Below are 19,022 nucleotides of genomic sequence, written 5' to 3'. Positions count from 1 at the left end.
AAACAGGATTTCAGAGTTGTCTCTGTATGGCTGACAATCAAATGTGCAATAATCATGGACGAATTGAGGTAAGAGAGATTTGAAATGCCTATTGAAGCACAATAGGGGTTAACATCTTGCAACTGGGCAAGCATGGGTCACAGAGATATTAACCCACCAATGATTTAGGCATTCAGCATTGACTTTGACCTTCCAACACCTAAGGGATACTATCTATGTTGCGTTCAGTTAACCTTAGGGGGATTTCTCCTTGACTTAGGGAGGCTAACTAGGGCACTTTTAAGAACTGGACCATGGACAGCAGACTGAGCAGGTTCATTTTTCTTTTTTTGATAATACATAAGTGGTCACCCTACCAAAGGTCCATCTATTATTTATTTATTAAAATTTTATCCTGCCCTTCCCCCCACCACAAAGCCCAGTACCTGCTTCCTAGAGTGGCCAATCAGTTGCCTCCTGGAAGGAGGGTGAGGAGGCAACAGCTTTCCTCTGATATTTCTTTCTGAGGACTAGTATTCAGTAGCATATTGCCTCTGAAAGTGGGATTCCATATAGACACCATGAATAATAAAATCACTGGTCTATTAAATGTCTAGAGAGCTTGGAGTTTTGGCCAGAGTTTATATCTCTCTTAACTGTGTGGATTTCTTTTAGTCTTTTAGCAGATGGGGCATTCAGATGTCGCATAAAAATTAAGTTTCCTTGAAATCAATGCAGCCAACATTTCTATCAGATTATATGGATTTTTCCTCTGGGCATATAGGATATCTGTGTCACAACCAGGATGATCACTCTTAGATTTCTCAGCTGAGTCCATATTTATTCCTTTGTTGCTACTGTTTCACATTTTTGACAATGAAAAGCCATCAAAGTCACTTCTGACACCTGCAATGTGAAATAATAGCACAAGCAAAGAAAGATGTAGTCTTACACCTAATGACCTCATATTGATGTAAGAATAGAAATGGCTGATTAGAGTGATTTAATGCACTATCCTTGAAAACTAAATCAAAATAATCTATAGTGCAGAATTTAAATATCACATAACTTGAAAGAAGACTGTTGCTTTTGCCACTTTAAAGAGCTGCAAATCTGAAATATGTTGCAGACTGGTGAAGCTCCTAAAAGGGCAAATAGGAATGAAGGATCAGGCATAACAACCACTGTGTCAATGAGAGGCAACTGTTGTGTTATTGCTGAGATAGGGTGTGGGTGGCACTGTGGTCTAAACCACTGAGCCTCTTGGGCTTGCCAATCAGAAGGTTGGCAATTTGAATCCATGCAACAGGGAGAGCTCCCATTGCTCTGTCCCAGCTTCTGCCAGCCTAGCAGTTCAAAACACACCAGTGCAAGTAGATAAATGGGTATTGCTGCGACAGGAAGGTAAACACCGTTTCTGTGCGCTTTGGTTTCCATCATGGTGTTCCGTTGCACCAGTAGCGGTTTTGTCATGCTGACCACATCACCCGGAAAGCTGTCTGTGGACAAACGCCAGCTCCCTCAGCCTGAAAAGTGAGTTGAGTGCTGCACCCCATAGTCACTTTTGACTGTACTTAACCATCCAGGGTCCTTTACCTTTACCTTTTTTATCTCAATGCTGAGGCATTAACTCCATGTGGACTGGAGACAACTCAGCTTTGGACAATTCAGATTCCCTTTAGCTACCATGCAGACTGCTACATCAGGATTCTGTTGGATCTAATTTAGATCTTCCAGTGTTTGACAGCAGTCTCCTTCACTTAGAAAAGTTGGGTGGGTATATATTCTTCTGCAATGACTGATGATACCACCAAACATGATGTGATACATAAAGTAGTAAGCATAGTTTATGGTATAGGTCAAGCCATTGCTTTAGCCAAATTGCTGCAGGTTAAAAAAAATATTAACACAGAAATATGTATTTACTTCCAATATAAATTATTGTATTGTCATCTTCTTCTCCTGAGGAGGAGCCCACAGAAGAAGTCAGCCAGGCAAGTTGTTTTGCAGTGCAACACCATAAAAGAGATCCTCTTGAGCAACATGCTACAACATGGGCTGAAAGTGAACTGAGGCCTTGTGAGCATTTGCTTCCACTCCACCTACAGTATTTTGGAGAACTAGTGTGTCTCTGGTAGCCAACCCTGCTCTGGTTGGAAGATGGGGACTTCGAAGGCCTTTTGTATGGCATGCTTCCTACAACATTGGACTGATGGGTTCAGTGGGTTCCTGCTTCCAGTCCCCTGCTCACTTACCTCAGGATCCAAGCCAGGAACTTGCTGTGGATCCTTGTCTGGTGACATTGTAGCATCTGACTCAGTGTCCCAGCCACTGATGAACACTTGGGTCATGACCTGTATATCATCATTTCTTAAAATTGCAATATGCTTTTAAGTGAATCTTTTCTTGATTAGACAAACAATGAAGTAAAAACCAACTCTTTCCATACTCCAGTGCAGCTGTTCAAAAATCTGCCGAGTGAAATAAAAGGGGAAATATTGCTAGGTAATGGATTTGCAAGTCGATACATATACTATGTCACTTAAAAGTCTGTCCATTCACAGCCATAGCAAAAGACTATGTGATAATTTGAGAAGACAACAAATATGGCTGAACTGAAATGTTACAGTTCTGCTGCATGTTCTGTCACTAGGAAAGCTTCACCCAGTTGACTTCAGATAAATTCTGCCTTGGTCAAAATATCCGCATTGATTTTTTTCAAAGGGAAAAAGTACCTTCAGAAGTTGGAAAAGTTATATTTGAAAGTCATTTAAACAGAATTCTGACATCTGTGGCAGTAGGATGGCCAATTTGTTTGTTCTAATCTTCACTTTCCACACAGTCTTTATTTATATCCATCCAGTTACTCACAACCTCAGATGAGCAGCGAGTGTTGACTTTCAAACACCCCCTCACCTTGCTTGTTCTATAGCTTAGCATTCTAGGTATACAGAAAGCCTTTTTAAAAATGTACCTTAGATATTTATTCTGCTGTAGTCCAATGTCTCAAGCATCACCTCCCTCTACCCTCTTATTTTATTCTCACAACAATCTGTAGGGTAGGGTAGAAAGGAAATGCTCAAGTTCACCCAGGGAGCTCCATGTCTCTGGATGCATTTGTGTCTTGTCAGCCCAACAACAATGCTCTAACCAAGGGATGGGGAACTTGGGTGCCTTCAGAGATTGTTGGACAAGAAGACGCATCACTCCTGGTCACTGGCCATGCTGACTGGGGCTGATGGGAATCCAACAACATATAAAGAGTCGCAGCTTCCCCATCCCCGGTTTAGCAGTCCACCCTGGTCCTCATATTTAGTGAATCCAATTCCACAGTATTTCAAGAATTAAAGTGGGGGCTCAAATATTTCCTGAATGCTCTCCTCACAATATAATCACACTACATTATTATAGCATACTCTTACCTTAATTTGTTAACGTGATGATAGATTTTAACACTTTCAATCAGACAGGAACACATTGATATTCTCATAAGCTGCTCATCTCGCTGCTGAACTTCTGTCCAATGCTATGAGACTTCTCTTACTGTAATCACAACTCTGATCAAATCATGAGTGGCGCCTTCAGAAAAGGCTCAAGTCTAACTTACAAAATGACAGAGTGCTAAATTTACATTTATTTTTGTGTTCTAAATCATACTGGCATTCACAAAGCATATTAAATGAAGTTCAGTATGATCCCACACCTCTCATTTAATAGATGAGAACCAAGGAGAGATCCTATTGCATGTGAATGCTACAAAGTTGCAGAGACTATGAATGTGTAAAGCAATGCAACAAGTGAAGGAAAATGGAGCAGAATTTGTTGCACTTGGGTCCCAATGAAATCAGTTGGAAAAGTTCTACTGATTTCAAGGGGAACTAAATGCAGCTAACAGTCCAAGTCTAACAATGGCTTATAAGAAGTAAATCCTATTGAATGCAATGGGGCTTATTTCCAGTTAAGTGGGGTTAGCCACTCTTTGTCTGGATCTAGCCCAAGGTTTTATTTTCAAAAATGTAGATTTCTTTATTAAAACAGGAACCATTTAGGAGAAGTCAACATTCTTCTTTTGCTGTAACCAGATGAGGGCACTGAAATTCTGAGACTTCAGCCTTGTCTAAAAAAAGAAATAATATACCTTTTTTTTTCATGCCGGGGCAAAACCTTCCCATTTGTCCTCAACTGCCTACCAATGAGGTTTTTCTTTAGTTCAACACTTTGATCAAATCCCAACCTTAAACCTCTAGTTTATTTGTTTTCTGTTCCATTAATATTCTGCCCAGTGAAACAGCAAATATTTTCCCAGCAATATAAACACTGATAAAAGTTAGATGAATAGCCCAGTGCTTTTCTCCACAGAGGAGTTGTTGTGGAGCATGAGGTTGGATGCAAGAACTGAGTGAACTAGTTTAAAACATGCCCTTGCTACAGGCCCTTTTTCAGCGTAGGCAGCTTCTCAAGAAGGAGGTGAATACACCACAGGCTGTACAAGCAGTCCTCTTCCTCATGAACACAAATGCAATGGGCAGAAATGGGGGTGGGTGCAAAGGAGACACCTGCTTGGTTCAATTGCCCTCAAAATTTTGGGCAAGAGCTGTAGGTCAGTGGGAGAAGACACATTTTGTATAAAATGTTTCAGGTTGGGTCCCCACATCTCCAGGTAGTACAGGGATCAAATCCTGCATGAACCTCTGGAGAGTCACTGTAAGTCAGACAGCAGAGGGCGAGGTGGATAATGGTGTGACTTGATATATAATATGGCTTTCTACTTTTCTAATAAAAACACATTCTGCTGTTTTGTAATGGTTTAATGTTGTAGTGCAATGCATTTTTCCGTATTGCTATATGAGCAAACTCCCTACATATCAATTATATGTTTTTAGACAAAACATTCACGTAGTTTCTGATACTATATATAAAAAAACTAAGCCAATTTTATTCTCAGGTATGGGAAGACTTCAAGGACTTATTTGTAGTCAGTACATGACACAAAACCAAAAGCCTTCGATTTCAAACTGATATCCAGATTTCCATGCAATTAATTTACAAATGATTGCTTTGTTGAAACAAAGATAATACATAGGAACTATCTATGAGCTAAGTCAAAAATACACAGCCCTGGGGATGAGACTGGTTTCAATATACAGTACATACCAAATTGGCTGCAAGAACTGTGGTGAATCATGCTCAAGTTAATAAGGGTGAAAATCCATATATGGATTATAATTTGAACAAGCTTTCAGACTAGTGACCACCAAACACACACACAAACAAACAAACATGGCGGGTATAAGTGAGATAGACAAATAAAGACCTCAGTTTCCTTCATGTAATCAGTCAGCCAGCTTGTTTGGTATTGTGGCCAATGGACACAAATTGAAACAGTAGAAATTCAGTTACAAAAGAACAGAGCATGGAAACACGGCAAATCAAAATTACCAAAGCAACCCATAATAGCCCCCACAAGAGCAGTTTTCAGGATGGAAGAAACTGAGCCATGATCAACATCATTTCAGCATGTGTTTCTTGGTCTTTTCTACTTCCAACAGGAATTTCCCCACCACCAAGGAACCTCCAGGAATTTTGTCAGTTAATAGGTAAACAACACAAAATTCACCCTTCTACTTATCAAAACTGATTGGTGACTGAATGCAGAAGTTGATTTGGATATAGTATGTGTGTAGCTCTAGCCTTCTTCATTTCTGCCACATGGAAGATGTCTTTCTGCAGCAGGGAGCTTTTTGTATTTGTGGAAATTCCCTGCACATTTCAGAAATTTGGTAAATCATTAAGTGGAAGGAGGTGGAAATGGTGATGGAGGGGGTGGAGCTAGTGCAGTCGTACCTGCTGCCTTCTTGTGTGTTGACGTTGGCCTCTTCATAATTCCTGAAGAGGATTTGTTTGTATCAATTTGCACAGTGAATCAGTGCAGCATTTCATATGAGTGAACTGGAGATCCCATTGAAATGAGGACCCTGAAGAACTATTCACTGGACTGTGCCTTTATCATTTAAAATATTATTTTCACAGATATAATTTTAAGATTTATTTTGTACAAGCAGAGTTTCAGATTTCTTTGAGGAATAACCAAATCCCACACCAGAAATGGCAAGGGCAGGTGGCTCTGGCAATGTGGTCACTATGTTGTCTGTGCAGCTGAATTCCATATTCAGTATACTGTGCTGAGGTTCTGTGTCACTGAGTCACAAACCTTAAGTAATGGTTAATAGTTTAAGTTTTCCACTTGAATGATGTTCTCATGGAAGGTCATGCTAACAAAAAGAGAAAAAACTGCTTCTGGGGGAGGCAAGGCCAATCTCACACAACGTTTGGGAAATTGGAACTGAACTCTTGTGCGGTGGGAAATGAATGCTCCAGTGACAGACCAAAGGGATGAGTTCCTGGTGCTCTATGTAGTTAAAGGAAGATACTACTTATAGAAGTCTATTTAGGAGGGAAACAAATGCAAAGGTCCTGCAGCAAAGAGGGAACCATCCAATGCCTCATTCATCAAGCCTTTCCTGTGGTTCTACTTCCCTTGGAGCTAAGGGGATTTTTCAAAAGTCTTAATGCCAAGTGTCTCTGAATGGATTTTCTCTAATTTCTGCCTCCTTAATCTTGGCAAGAAGCAAGGTCCCCCCACCCCAGGTTCTACTAACAGAACAATTATGACACATTATACACATTATTATGTATATATACAGTATTTTTCGCTCCATAAGATGCACCTTACCATAAGACCCACCTAGTTTTTAGAAGAGGAAAACAAGAAACAAAATATTCTAAATGAAACAGTGGATGTATGATTTTTGTGGTTCATGCTGTGGCCATGGACATGATATGTGATTTGGTGGTGAGTTTGCGGTACCCCAATGCAAAAATCCTGAGAACCTGTGCTTTGCAACCACATTTTTGCACCATTGCGGCCCCACAAAACAGTAGGTGCGTGTGTGTTTTTGGTGCAGGCTGTAGCCATGGACATGCGATATGATCTGATGGTGAATTTGGGCTGACCCAGTGCAAAAATCCTGAAGATCCATATGGATCTGTGCTTTGTAACCACGTTTTTGTGCCATTGCGGCCCCATGAAACAGTGGGTGCATGTGTGTTTTGGTGCAGGCTGTAGCCAAGGACATGCTATGTGATCTGATGGAGAATTTAGGCTGACCCAATGCAAAAATCCTGAGATTCCATGTGCTTTTACCTCCCACCTCCCAGGCAGCTTCCTTTATCTCTAGAGTCCCTTATCTCCCTTCCAATCCCTTGCCAATCAGCTGCTCAGCGGCTTTGTTTCAACACCCCCTTCCCTCTTGTTTGCCTTAGTGTCTTTTCCTTAGCTGGAGCAGTTTTTTTGCTCCTCCTTTTCTTCTAATTTCTCTCCTCATTGCTTTAATCTTTCTGTCTCCTCTCCTTGCAAGTTCGCTGTCTTTACCTCCCCCCTCCCAGGCAGCCTCCTTTATCGCTAGAGTCCCTTATCTCCCCTCCCAGTCGCTTATTGATCAGCTGGCTCAGCGGCTTTGTTTCAACACCCCCTTCCCTCTTTCTAAAAAAAAGGGGTGATCTACTTTTTGCCCCTGGGCAATTCAAATCCAGGGACCACGCATTTGCTCCATAAGATGTACAGACATTTCCCCTCACTTTTTAGGAGAAAAAAGGGTGTATTATGGAGCGAAAAATACGGTATATACTCCAGATTTCCTAAAGTAAGCAGTGCATAAACAAATACATACAACAATGCACATCATTGCATAAAAATATATATGTCTTAATATACTTATAAAATTATGCTGCAGAAATATTGGAAATCATGGGGCCTGGCCATTTTATGCTTATTATACTTTTAAAAATGCAAGTAAAAAGTTGGGTGGTAAAGCCAAAGCATTAGGTTTTATTTAAACAACAACATGCAAAGCTGTCTGCAAGCTCTGTATGAAGTCCCTACTTGGGGTTTCAAAGTGCCAATTGCCTAATGTCATTGTGATGTCAGGTGATTGACAGGTGGACAGCCCCACGCAAGTGTCAAATTTGGCCTGGAAGGCTAGGGTCTGATAAGGATCTTGTCCCCAGAGGCAATAAGGTCTCCGGCCCCTGGCATACAGCTTGTGTGACCATCTGTATTTGGTTCGCAACAGAGGCTCAATTCCCCACCCCACTCCTTGTCTAGAACTGCAAAAATGGTGGGATCATTGAGCATCTCATGGGCCACAATATGTGTGCGCCCTAGGAGCATCCATGGCTCCAGGTGTGAGGGTGATGCATTATTAGATACAACCTTCTGGCTGGTAATAAATGACTTTGGTATGTTTTTGTTTTTATTATTTGTTTTACTACTGTTCCAGCTGCAGTCTCCAACTTCTGTTTTCAACAAATGAGCATGCAGGTTTCTAAACCTGGATTTTTTGCATGGATTGTGGATCTAATCTATGTTCTGGTGCAAGAAGCATGCAAAGGACCCCACCGTGATTTACTCTGGGAATGAGGCATGTGTAGAACTTTTAACGGAAGACTCATTCATTGACCAGCCATGCTAACTTACTCTGTTTTGCTCATTATGTCTGTTGCTTCAACTGTTTGTTAAATTAATTTGCTATATAATCATAACCAGCCTTCAGTTTGGTATAAATTACAAGTAAGCTCTTTTTGACAGGTGAAATGATTTTGCAGGCTATGTTATCAAAATTTTCTCTTGCAAGGATAGTGTTTTATGCATCCCTTGAGTGTCCTATAAACTTCCATTATTAATGGTGTGTTAGTGGTTATACTGATGCGTGATAGCATTGATACGGCATGCACAGTTATGGTATTTTAGGGCTGTAAACCATTTTAAGCAATGTGCTTTGCAGGACTAAGTCTAGATAGCATAGCATAGCACTGCTAATTATATTGATCTAATTAATCTAATTAAATGGCTGCTAGATATGTTGTACATGTCATTTATCTATACTAACACAGTGTAAACCTATTCTGCTTGTCTGTGCATTTTATATATAGTGCAGTATTTTCCTTAAAAGCATCTTTTAACATTTGGTTGCTGTCTGAGTGTGCATTATGACAGGTGTAAGACGTTTTGAGGAATAGTGATGGTTTAAAACAAAACCATGTAATTATTTGTTAAAGCCCTATTAAAAATAATAACATTGCCTTCCCTGATTTTCAGTTTTATTGCATTGAACATTTTTCTATTATTTCATTATTTTAATGTAGTTAAATATCAAAGGCATTCTGTGTGTACTCCTTTACATCCCAGTCCCCACAATAAACATAGCTGCAATAACACACAAGACCACTGGAGTTGAGATAGTTCCACCTGAATTCTGTGTTAGGAAAATGTGATAATGTGGAGGCACAAAGCTATGTACTAGCCTCATTCCTACATTTCACATACATATCAAGGGCATTGCTTTGCAGCACCATTGTTTCCAGACACACTGCAGTTACAACTTCTATTTTGCTTGTATGTAATGCTGTCCTAATGTCTCGGTGATTTATATTACGTTGGTAGCTCTTTCCAGTCCAGATAATGCTGTTGTCACATTTTGGCTCTGATTATAACACCGTCTCAGTGTCACATATTGTGAGGAGATACAAATATGAGTGCTCAAGTCCTAAGGCTGAAGCAGCATCAATCCAACAAGAGCCTACTTTTTGCCAGGTTTTTTTTCTCCTTCCCTGGCTAGATAGAAAGCTGTCTATCTTATTTGTTCAGGCCCATCCAGACTAGCAAGGAATGATACCACACCAGGAGGTGCTGTCAAGTGCCAGACTGTTTAAAAACACCCAAGAAGAGAGATAACCAAGACCTTCATGTCTACATTACTACTGTTGCCTCCTTGGAATAGAAGAGCACTTCCTTCTATCTAATGTCCATTGCTGATGATGCAAGAATAAGGGGTTAGGCATTTATCAACCATGCCATCCTCAGGGTGTCCTGCTGACACTTAGTGAACTAGTTTTCATTATCACAAGGCTTCATGGTTTGGGAAGCATTTTAAAATGCTAAATATTAAATTTTAATAATTAATTATTAAGTAATATTAGGTAGATGTGAATATGATGTGGTGTGAGGAACAATGATTAGAAATATGTTGGGAAAACTTGTTGGCATTCTTCCTACGGTGCCATGGAAGTTTGCTTGTATGTTTATTATGCACTTCATAAAGCAGCCATCTGATTTCCCAAGCTTAGTGAAAAGTTTCCGGATCCATATTTCACACGAGCCAGGTAAAGGCACATACTGTAGTTTATAAGCTTTTAAACAACCTTCCACTCTCCAGACAAAACTCTGGCCCATTCCATCTTATCAGTGTTTTATTCTTTGTGCAGGTGTCAGGATTGCTGCATTTCCATGCCAGCTGAGGTAGAATGAGGGACTGAGCAAATCAAAAACAAGCAAGCCACAAAGGCCACAAGACACTCTATTCCCATTTTCAAAAGCCAGGTGCAGCATTCACTTCGGTTACAAGCAAAAGTAGGAGTGGCCACCAGGACATTAAATGGTTAGGATGAGTGAATCAAATTAAAATGCTCAGGAAATGACTTTGCCATAAACTTTACCTCAGACTCTACTATTGTGGGGAATCAAGGTGCATGTTATAGATGAAATCTTCCATCACCTCCTTTCGCTCTTTTTGGTGATTAGCATGTATAGGTATATGTCTGCTCATGTCTGGAGCGAGTGCAGCAGTCATTCTTCCTAATGAACCCTTTTGATTTGTTGAGAGGCAACTACAGAGCTTGTAACCAAGGTACCGGTGCAATGAGACTTCCAATCTGTGTGTATAAGAAAGGATTGGTCCCATGGGCTGCCTTGCAGTGTGCTTGTAACAGTTAATTGGGCCTGTTAGGGTCAGCAATTAGCTCTGAGCTATTCAGAACTTTTGACAGTGCCACCTTTATCTGTAAACCACCACTTCTTCATACAACGGTGCCTTAGATAATATGAGAGTTCACCTAGTGCTACGCAAAAGCGAGTCAGGCTTCCCAGGGAAAGGTTGCCGTGCGTGGAATTGGATCACTATCAGCCTGCATGCTGAATAAGATATTGTCACCTTTATGGCATAGAGCAAGCACACTCATGCTCACACAAGCCGCCACTACCAAACATTTCTCCTAATTCCTTCACCTTGTAAGTGCAGCACCCTTGATTTTCTTTTCAAGGGCTTACTCATCATTGCAATTTGCAAGACACCAATTGCAGAGGAAAAAACACAACGGTCTTACTTTGATATGAGGGCAGTTAATTGGTTCTTCACTCACTGCTGCCTTTTGATTTCATTCGACAGTATCAGTGTATTTCAGTGCCCTTTATCCTTCTGTAGGATGTCAAGAGGCACATGCACCACGCCCTTGCGCCTGTAACAGCTGTGCAAAAGGTAGAATTTGGGAAGGTGTGGCTTGTTGTACAAGTTTATGAAAAGCGACGCACCCTGAAATTCCCTCTTGCACACAAGCATGAAAGGAAAAGAAACCTCTTCTCCTTTGTATCTGATCCGCCAAGGGGGATTAAAATTCTCAAGGTACTTTCTAAGCACATGCATTTTGTTATGTACCTTGTCCAAGACATCCTGTTTACATTTTTTGCCCTACTCCCTCAAAATCCAGGAAATGAAATCTGCCTCATATCAGTATCCAGCAGTTCAGCACAGAGCAAGACAAGGCACAGATGGGACAGGAAACTTAACTGTCAGAATTCTTTTCCCTTTTCACACGAGTCCTACTCTCACCTTTATGTCTCTGTGTTCACTCATTACATGAGGAGCAGAATTGTGCCTTCTGTACCCAGCCATGGGGGTCTGATAAACTCTGCACTCTCCACTGGGTCTGGCTGTGACTTCTGGCCATTCAGCAGACAGTGCTAATGTGACTCTATCTGCATGTGTCTTGTACTACTTTAACTGTCATGGCTACTGGGAACTTACTTTGCTAAGCATTCTGATAACTGTTAGGAAAACCAATGCAGAACTACAGTTCCCAGCAGTCTTAACAAACTTCAATTCTCTATATATATATATTTGGGGGGGGGGGACTACAGTCAAAGTGGTATAAGAGTGCTTTAATTGTATAGTGTGGAAATAACCTTAGTCTCCATTCTGGATGAAATTGCCAGGAATGCATAGATTCGGGCAGAATGCAAGCTTTATGTGATTTAGGGTTGTGCGTGTGTGTTTGTGTATCCACTTTGGGGGTTTTCTTAAAATGAAACTGCGGTACATAAGTATTTTTCATGAATAAATAACATGAATACACTTTCTACTTTTTTAGAAATATGCAGTTTGCCAGACTATCACAGACAAAGGATTCACAGTTTAGGATTTCTAGTATAGAGAGAGGCAGTTAAAACTCACAACCCATATGCAGTAGAATTAAGTGGAATTAATTCGGTGGAATTAATTGTGATTAACAGCCTTTTGATTTGATTTTATTTATCTTGCATAATTCCTCAAATTCAAAGAAGTGAACAGCCTGCATGACGGAGAGCTGTCCTAGCAGGCAGGGCTTCATTTGGTGTTTTCCTTTTCCACTGCTGAAAAGATATGCTCCTTTTTAAAGTGAAAAGAGACTTGTCTCTTCAGCATTGGGAACTATTGCAGGGAGAATAATGAACCAAAAAAGCTGCATGCAAAGTGTATTCAACAAAGCTTTACGCAGAGGAAACCTACTGAAATTATTTGGCCTAACTTAGTCATGTTCATGCATTTCAGTGAGTCTACTCTGAGTAAGACTTAGTTGCCTGCCACTCAGTATTCTTTCCTATATATAAACTTCTTCAGTTACGTAGAATCGTAGACTTGGAAGGGACCCTGAGGATCATCTAGGGCAACCCTCTGGTAAGCAGGAATCCTTTGCCCAATGTGGGGCTCAAACTCACAACCCTCAGATTAAGAGTCTCATGTCCTTCCCTGAGACTCATCCTTCTACCCCTGAGATTCTAAGCTCCCATTTTTATTTTATGGTTACTAAAAACATTGATTAATCTGGCAGTCTGACTGAAGAAGACTTTGATCTTCCTTGTGGAGCGTTCTCATTTTCCTGTTCCTTCCTAAAGGGCATTTGATGACGGTTGGCCCTGAGGATAGCAGGGTAGAGGCCAGTTCAGACGGATCAGGCTCTGGGGTTCATCAGTATGTGATGGGGGAGAAGGTATAAATAGAAGAGATTATATGCAGCATCAGAATCTACCTTGAATGTTCCCTCCCAGAAAAGCTGTCGCTATCTGTCGTTAGGGTATATTAGCCTACTGCCTTGTCAGTTGAAGCCAAGTGTTGCCAAATTACTGAAATCTTTATAGCTACATTTGTGCCTCAGATGCATATGTTATCTAACTTTATCTCTTGGGAGTAGTGTTCACACATTTTTGGCATATCTGTTGCTTGCTACTGGATTAGGTCTCCACCCCCACCCCTCTTTCCTGAGGGCTCTTGAATAATTTTATAAGACCACAAATGTAAAAAGAAAGGTGATGCCCCAGGTGAATAATATGGCTTTTCTGTCCAAAATGACTGGAATGTCAAAATTGCTAAACCTTCCAAGAGAAATGCTAAATCGCAATGTGATAAGAAAGGCACCCTCGACAGGTCTGCAAATGACAGCTCTATAATTTCAGCATTATTTTAATACAATGTAGAAGTGCCTTATATGTTTAAGCTTCCTTTTACCTCTCTCTCTCTCTCTCTTTTAGAATAATTGATTCATACTTGTCTGCACAGGTTTCAATAGTTTTCTTTTCTTTCATTCTTTCATTGTCTATCTTTCATTTTACTTTTACTTTTTGACTCCCCTGAAAGTTTTTTGTTTTGTTTTTCTATACTGTAGAAATAAATTGCACTTCCTTGCCTCTTTAATTTACCAACCACCTTTATTGGAAGAGGCAGGGTTTTCTTTCTTTACTGTTTAGAGGGAGGGCTGATCCTATTTATATTGGTCAAAAGAGTAATTTAACTGTGTGTGTGTTCCACACAAGTTGTTTGCCATGGTGTAGTGTTGACTGGTTGGCCACTTTTGGAGACAGGGCAGTGGGCTAAGGTAGGGTAGGCAGAGAAGGAAGGGCAAATCTGCCACTTTTGAGTTTTCTCAGTTTCTCATTTTTTTAAATCTGAAGTTCAGGCCTCCACATTTCCACATCAGCTTGCTTAAAAAAAAAAAAAGCCACCATGATATAAAAGGAAAAGGCACTGAGGAGGGAAGAGGAAAGCAAATAGATGGTCCTTCTCTGGCCTTTCAGTGGGCTCATATTTCTATTTCCCTTACAATGTTTTAGTGGCCCCAGTCTCATGGCCAACTGCAAAGTGCGTTTCACTTAAGTTCTTCAGTCGTAGGGCACAGCTATGCATGGCTATACATGTTTACTCAGGAGAAAGCCCCACTGAATTCAGTTCAACTTTTTCCTCAGGTAAATATGTAAGATTGTAGCCTAAGCTACCAGTATTAGATCAGGATGAGTGACAACAACTGTGGTATAAAGAAATCATTCCCATTGTGCTACACATATCCTGGCACACCTTGAAAGTACCGTATTTTTCAGTGTATAAGACTAGGTTTTCCCCCTAATAAATTATGTCAAAAATTAAGGGGCGTCTTATACACAGATAGTGCCAAGACCATTTTCTTAAATCTGAGTCCCCCAAAATAGGGGGCGTCTTATACATAGGGGCGTCTTATAGATGGAAAAATGTGGTATATGTTTGGCAGTAGCCCACAGAACATGTGTCTGAAGCGCTACTATTCCCAAGTACTCCCTATCTCAGTCTTTATTATTATTATTTTTAAAAAGTAAGAAAAAGTAACAAGAAGCAGCTGTGACATTTCCCTGGTTAACATGAGGTGAAAGCAAGCAAAGTGACTAATTTTTTATGATTTTATATATTTTAAAAATGGCTCTCCAGATGTTCCAAACTACAAATCCCACCACCCGCAGCAAGCATGGTCAATGGCCAGGAATGATGGGAGTTATAGTTCAGCAACATCTGGAGGGCCAACAACTCCCCATACCTGGAGTATGCTGAGTAACACTATAAATTTTCTTAAAATGCTGTTTAATAGACATATGTATGAGCATTCTAGTGTTAAACAGCACAATCTATGCATGTTTACTAAGAAGCAAGTCCTATTGCGTTTACTGGGACTTGATGCCAGGGAAGAGTTCATAGAATTGAGGCCTGGGATGCAAATTCCTATTGGTTGGTCTTTTTTTAATAAAAACAAACAAACCTGGAAGGCTTTTTTCTCTGGAAAATAGTGAGTTTAAACTTCACTTTTCTTTCCTTTTAAAAAAGTTCTTCCACTTTCACTTGGGCATTTTTGCACCACTGAGCTGACAGCTGAAATCCTGTCCCACTTCATCTGTGCTGGATGTCAGATGCAGGCTAGCTTGGCAGCTGGCAAAAGGGTAAAGGAAGCCATAGAGGCGTGGGGGAAAATGAAACATTTTGCAGTGTGACTGGCCCTGCTGAAACTGTGTGTCATATGTCAGAAAACTGTGAGACCTGGCAGATCTCTGTGGATGCAGCAATGCCTCTCATGACACATCTGAGGAAATTGTGTCTTGCTGGTTTGATTCCAAGCTGCAGTTGTAACTTTCACAGATGACATGCTACCCAGATCATTTACTAAAACAGAATAAGGGGCTGAGCTTTGAATGAGGGGCTGAACATGAATGCTGAACAAAACGAGAGCTTTCCCTTTGTTTGCAGAACTGGGAAACCCTCTTTTTCAAAAGCCACGCCACAAATTTGAACAGGAAGCAGGAAAGCAAATAGCCAAGATAATACCCCCCCCCCATTCCCAATCCCTACACCCAACTCCTTGTGCCTTCTCTGCTTCAAAGAAACTGGGGAGTGTGTCAAAAGAATTTTAGGCAAATTAACAAATGCTCCTGGGAAGGCAATAGCTTCATTTTCTATTCCCTGCTTGAGAAGTCTGAGTTAATACTTCCTTCAGAGCCACATCTACTGCTGGGTGGGTTATGGTCTCCTATCATGAAAATCTATGTGGTAGAGTCACTGGTAAAGGTCTTACCAGACAGAGAACTTTATTTAGAGAAGGAGATTTAGTTCTCCCAAGCCACACTCGGGGGGGGGGCACTTTGGGGGGGGGGATTCATTAAAGCCTACCTCAAAAGAAAGTTAACATTTCTTATTTCAAGTCCCTGAAAAAAAAAATCAAGCTTGATTGCTACTGGATCTGGAGAATACTTTCTGACTTGCTCTGTGCAATATGATGGTCCGGGAGTAACAGAATCAGAGAGTTGCTCATCTAGTTCAGGAATCACAGCTAAAAAAATTCTTGGCAGATGACCATCCAACCTCTGTTGAAAACGTTCCAATGAAGGACAGTCCATCACCTTCCAAGGTAGTCTGTTTCACTGTTGAACAGCTCTTAGTCAGGATGTTCTTCTCAATGTTTAGTCAGAAACTCCTTTCATGGAATTTGGATCCATTTGGATCCATTGGATCCATTCTTGTCCTATCCTTTGAAGCAGCAGAAAAATATCACTGCTTCTCCAGCAACTTCCTTTTCCTCTATGTAATGATTATATAATGGAAATGTGAGAAGTTGCAGGAGCCCAATGTGAACAATTCCAGTTGAAAACCAGTGGTGGTAGACCTCCATTACCCACCCGTGAATTAGGTCATAACAGGTATCCTCTTTTAATATAAGCTTCCTCCACTCTTTAGCTCAATTACTCACATCCAAGTAATTTTCTTGAGTTGCCTCAACTTGGCTCAGAAAAATTACTGAATATGTTCTTTCTGATTTTCAGAAAAAGGTCGCAGGTAACTTTCAAGTTAATTCAAGGTGTGCTTCCGAGAAATTATTAAGCTGCAGATAATGTATCTGAACTCCCTTGCAAGGAAGGCAGGATATAAATTCAATAAAATAAACAGCTGATTCTATGGGTCTTTCCCACCTTAGCATTTTTTTCTCCTTGCTGGCAAGGTGAATTGATTGATTTGCCAACCAACTTCTATGGAGCCTTTAAAGCAACTTCACTGAATTTAGCACAGAATTTTCAGGAGTTTGTTGAAGTGTAAGGTCAAGGTCAGAAGAATCTTAAGTGGGATATTCAAAGGAGAAAATCTGAGAGAAGCTCAATTAAATTGAGATGCTTGAAGAATTAGACTTCTGTGAATTCTGATGTGAATTGACCAGATCATCACCTTCCGGACTAATATAACATACTTCTCCAAAAATTTCAGTACAGTCCTCAGCTGAAAAATACGCACCAAAGTGTGTTGGTGTGCATTTTAGAAGATCATGCACAGGGATGAAATATGAAAAAAGATATGTATTTAAATAAAAGTTGTCATGTAGAATTGTTAAAAATCTAATGAAGAAACAGGAGGAAATTGACTGATGAATGTATACATGAAATGAGCATAGACTGCAAATATACCAGTCCCATGAATTACTATGATTTCATAATTACACAAACTAGGTTGATTCACTATTAGCCATTTTGAAGTTTTTTATTTTCATTTTTTAAAAACAGTGGAAAAGATGCCCCTATGACATTTAGTGGGCAATTTGTGCGAACAGTGCTGTATTGCCAATACTTGTTTTAATAGTAGAGGTTTTGCTTTCTGAAGTATGCGTTGTCACCAAAAGTGTATTTATTCTCTGCAGTTCTACATTTTGGGTCTTGGATTGAAAGTCCAGTTCAGTTTCATCAAAGTCGAATTTTCCTCACACTACCAGTTTTCAATCCATATTTATTTCAAATGAGAGCAAAACTAGGAAACAAGTGGAGTGATTTCCAGCAGTAAATCCACCAACTTTTCACATGCTGGTCCAATAATTTATTTCACGCCCTGTCCCCTGATTAACTTGTTGGCATGTAATAATTCAGGGAATTATTTCTGTTGCCTAGCAAAAAGCATCAATGTGTGATTGCAGATAGTTGATGCTATGGACCTATGTAACTCTTGCCCCCTCTGTATGCAAAATGTCAGTCACTTGTTTATATCTGTAAAATCGATGCTGAAGAGGAGTCTCTTCCTTCTAATTTATCCACTGCTGGCATTTTGCTACTGCCAAACTCTTCTTATGCTCACCTCCCCTGTTTATAAGAGACTTGCCAGATGTTTTGTTGTTTGTGTCCCTCTACAGACCACCACAGAGAAATTACCAGAGCCATCATTGTTAAATGTAAGCAATAAACCAGTTTCAAGTAAAATTTAAGCAGACTGAACTCGCAAATAAATAATAACTATTGTGTGGATTTTTCTCTACAGATGTTAATGTTTATTTAACTTTAAATCCACAAAAAAAACAGAGATGATGAGTTACTGAACAATCTAAATCAGAACATTTCTGCTATTGAAATCATTTTGGAGTATATTGGCTCTTTAATGGCAGGGAGAAGTAGAACAGACACAATGGTTTGGGTAACCATCCCCACTGAAATTACTGCTCCTGTTAGTCTAATCCATTGATTTCAGTGGGTCTACTCTAACTTAGATACAGCCCAATATCTACTGTCACCAGACTGGAATGACTGGTGAAAATGCAATTGCTAAATCTCTTCTGGGTGTGCATGCGCATGACACTTGTACTTTTTTTTCAGTCTAGCAGCTGATACTCCTATGAATACTGCCATGATCCAGAGTGGTCTGTGGCCAACCACTTAAAAGGTTTAAAGATAATTTAGGGCCATTTTGAAAAATGAATATTCAGCAATGGCAAATGTGAAGAATAGTAATCATTTCAGGTCTAAAATAGTGTTCACTTAACAAATGTATAGGCACAGCTTGGTAAGGATAATGACTTTCAGTAACTTTCAATAAAGAACAATGAAATCACACAGTCAAAAGAGCAATCTGACAATAACACTATTATTGTTTGCTTGAAAAAGGATATATACTCTACGTAACTCTACCAAAGGATAACAGTGTAACACTGCTATTAAAATATATATACTATAATTGGATCCAATTAGTGTGTGAAAGTTTCACCTGGTTTTTCACTAGACTTGTTTTCAAAACACAAAATAGGTAAAATTGCACAGCTTATGAAACCAAGTAATCAACACAAATATTTTTATTCAT

At 40.0% G+C, this 19,022-nt stretch overlaps 1 long non-coding RNA gene across 1 annotated transcript in view; it reads left to right on the top strand.

The window, feature by feature from the left end:
* The window catches only part of LOC310681412, a 58,066-nt gene extending 49,178 nt beyond the window's left edge, over nucleotides 1–8,888 (top strand). The window contains exon 3 of the long non-coding RNA XR_014513259.1: nucleotides 8,319–8,888. This is a non-coding gene — a long non-coding RNA (uncharacterized lncRNA). The remainder of the gene's footprint in view (nucleotides 1–8,318) is intronic.
* The last annotated feature ends 10,134 nt before the right edge of the window (nucleotides 8,889–19,022 follow it).

The sequence above is a fragment of the Podarcis tiliguerta genome (genome assembly GCF_965153285.1).
Source record: "Podarcis tiliguerta genome assembly, chromosome: 7".
Taxonomy (NCBI): domain Eukaryota; kingdom Metazoa; phylum Chordata; class Lepidosauria; order Squamata; family Lacertidae; genus Podarcis; species Podarcis tiliguerta.
Note: the sequence above shows the minus strand (reverse complement) of the source record. Positions and strands in the feature narration are given on the sequence as shown.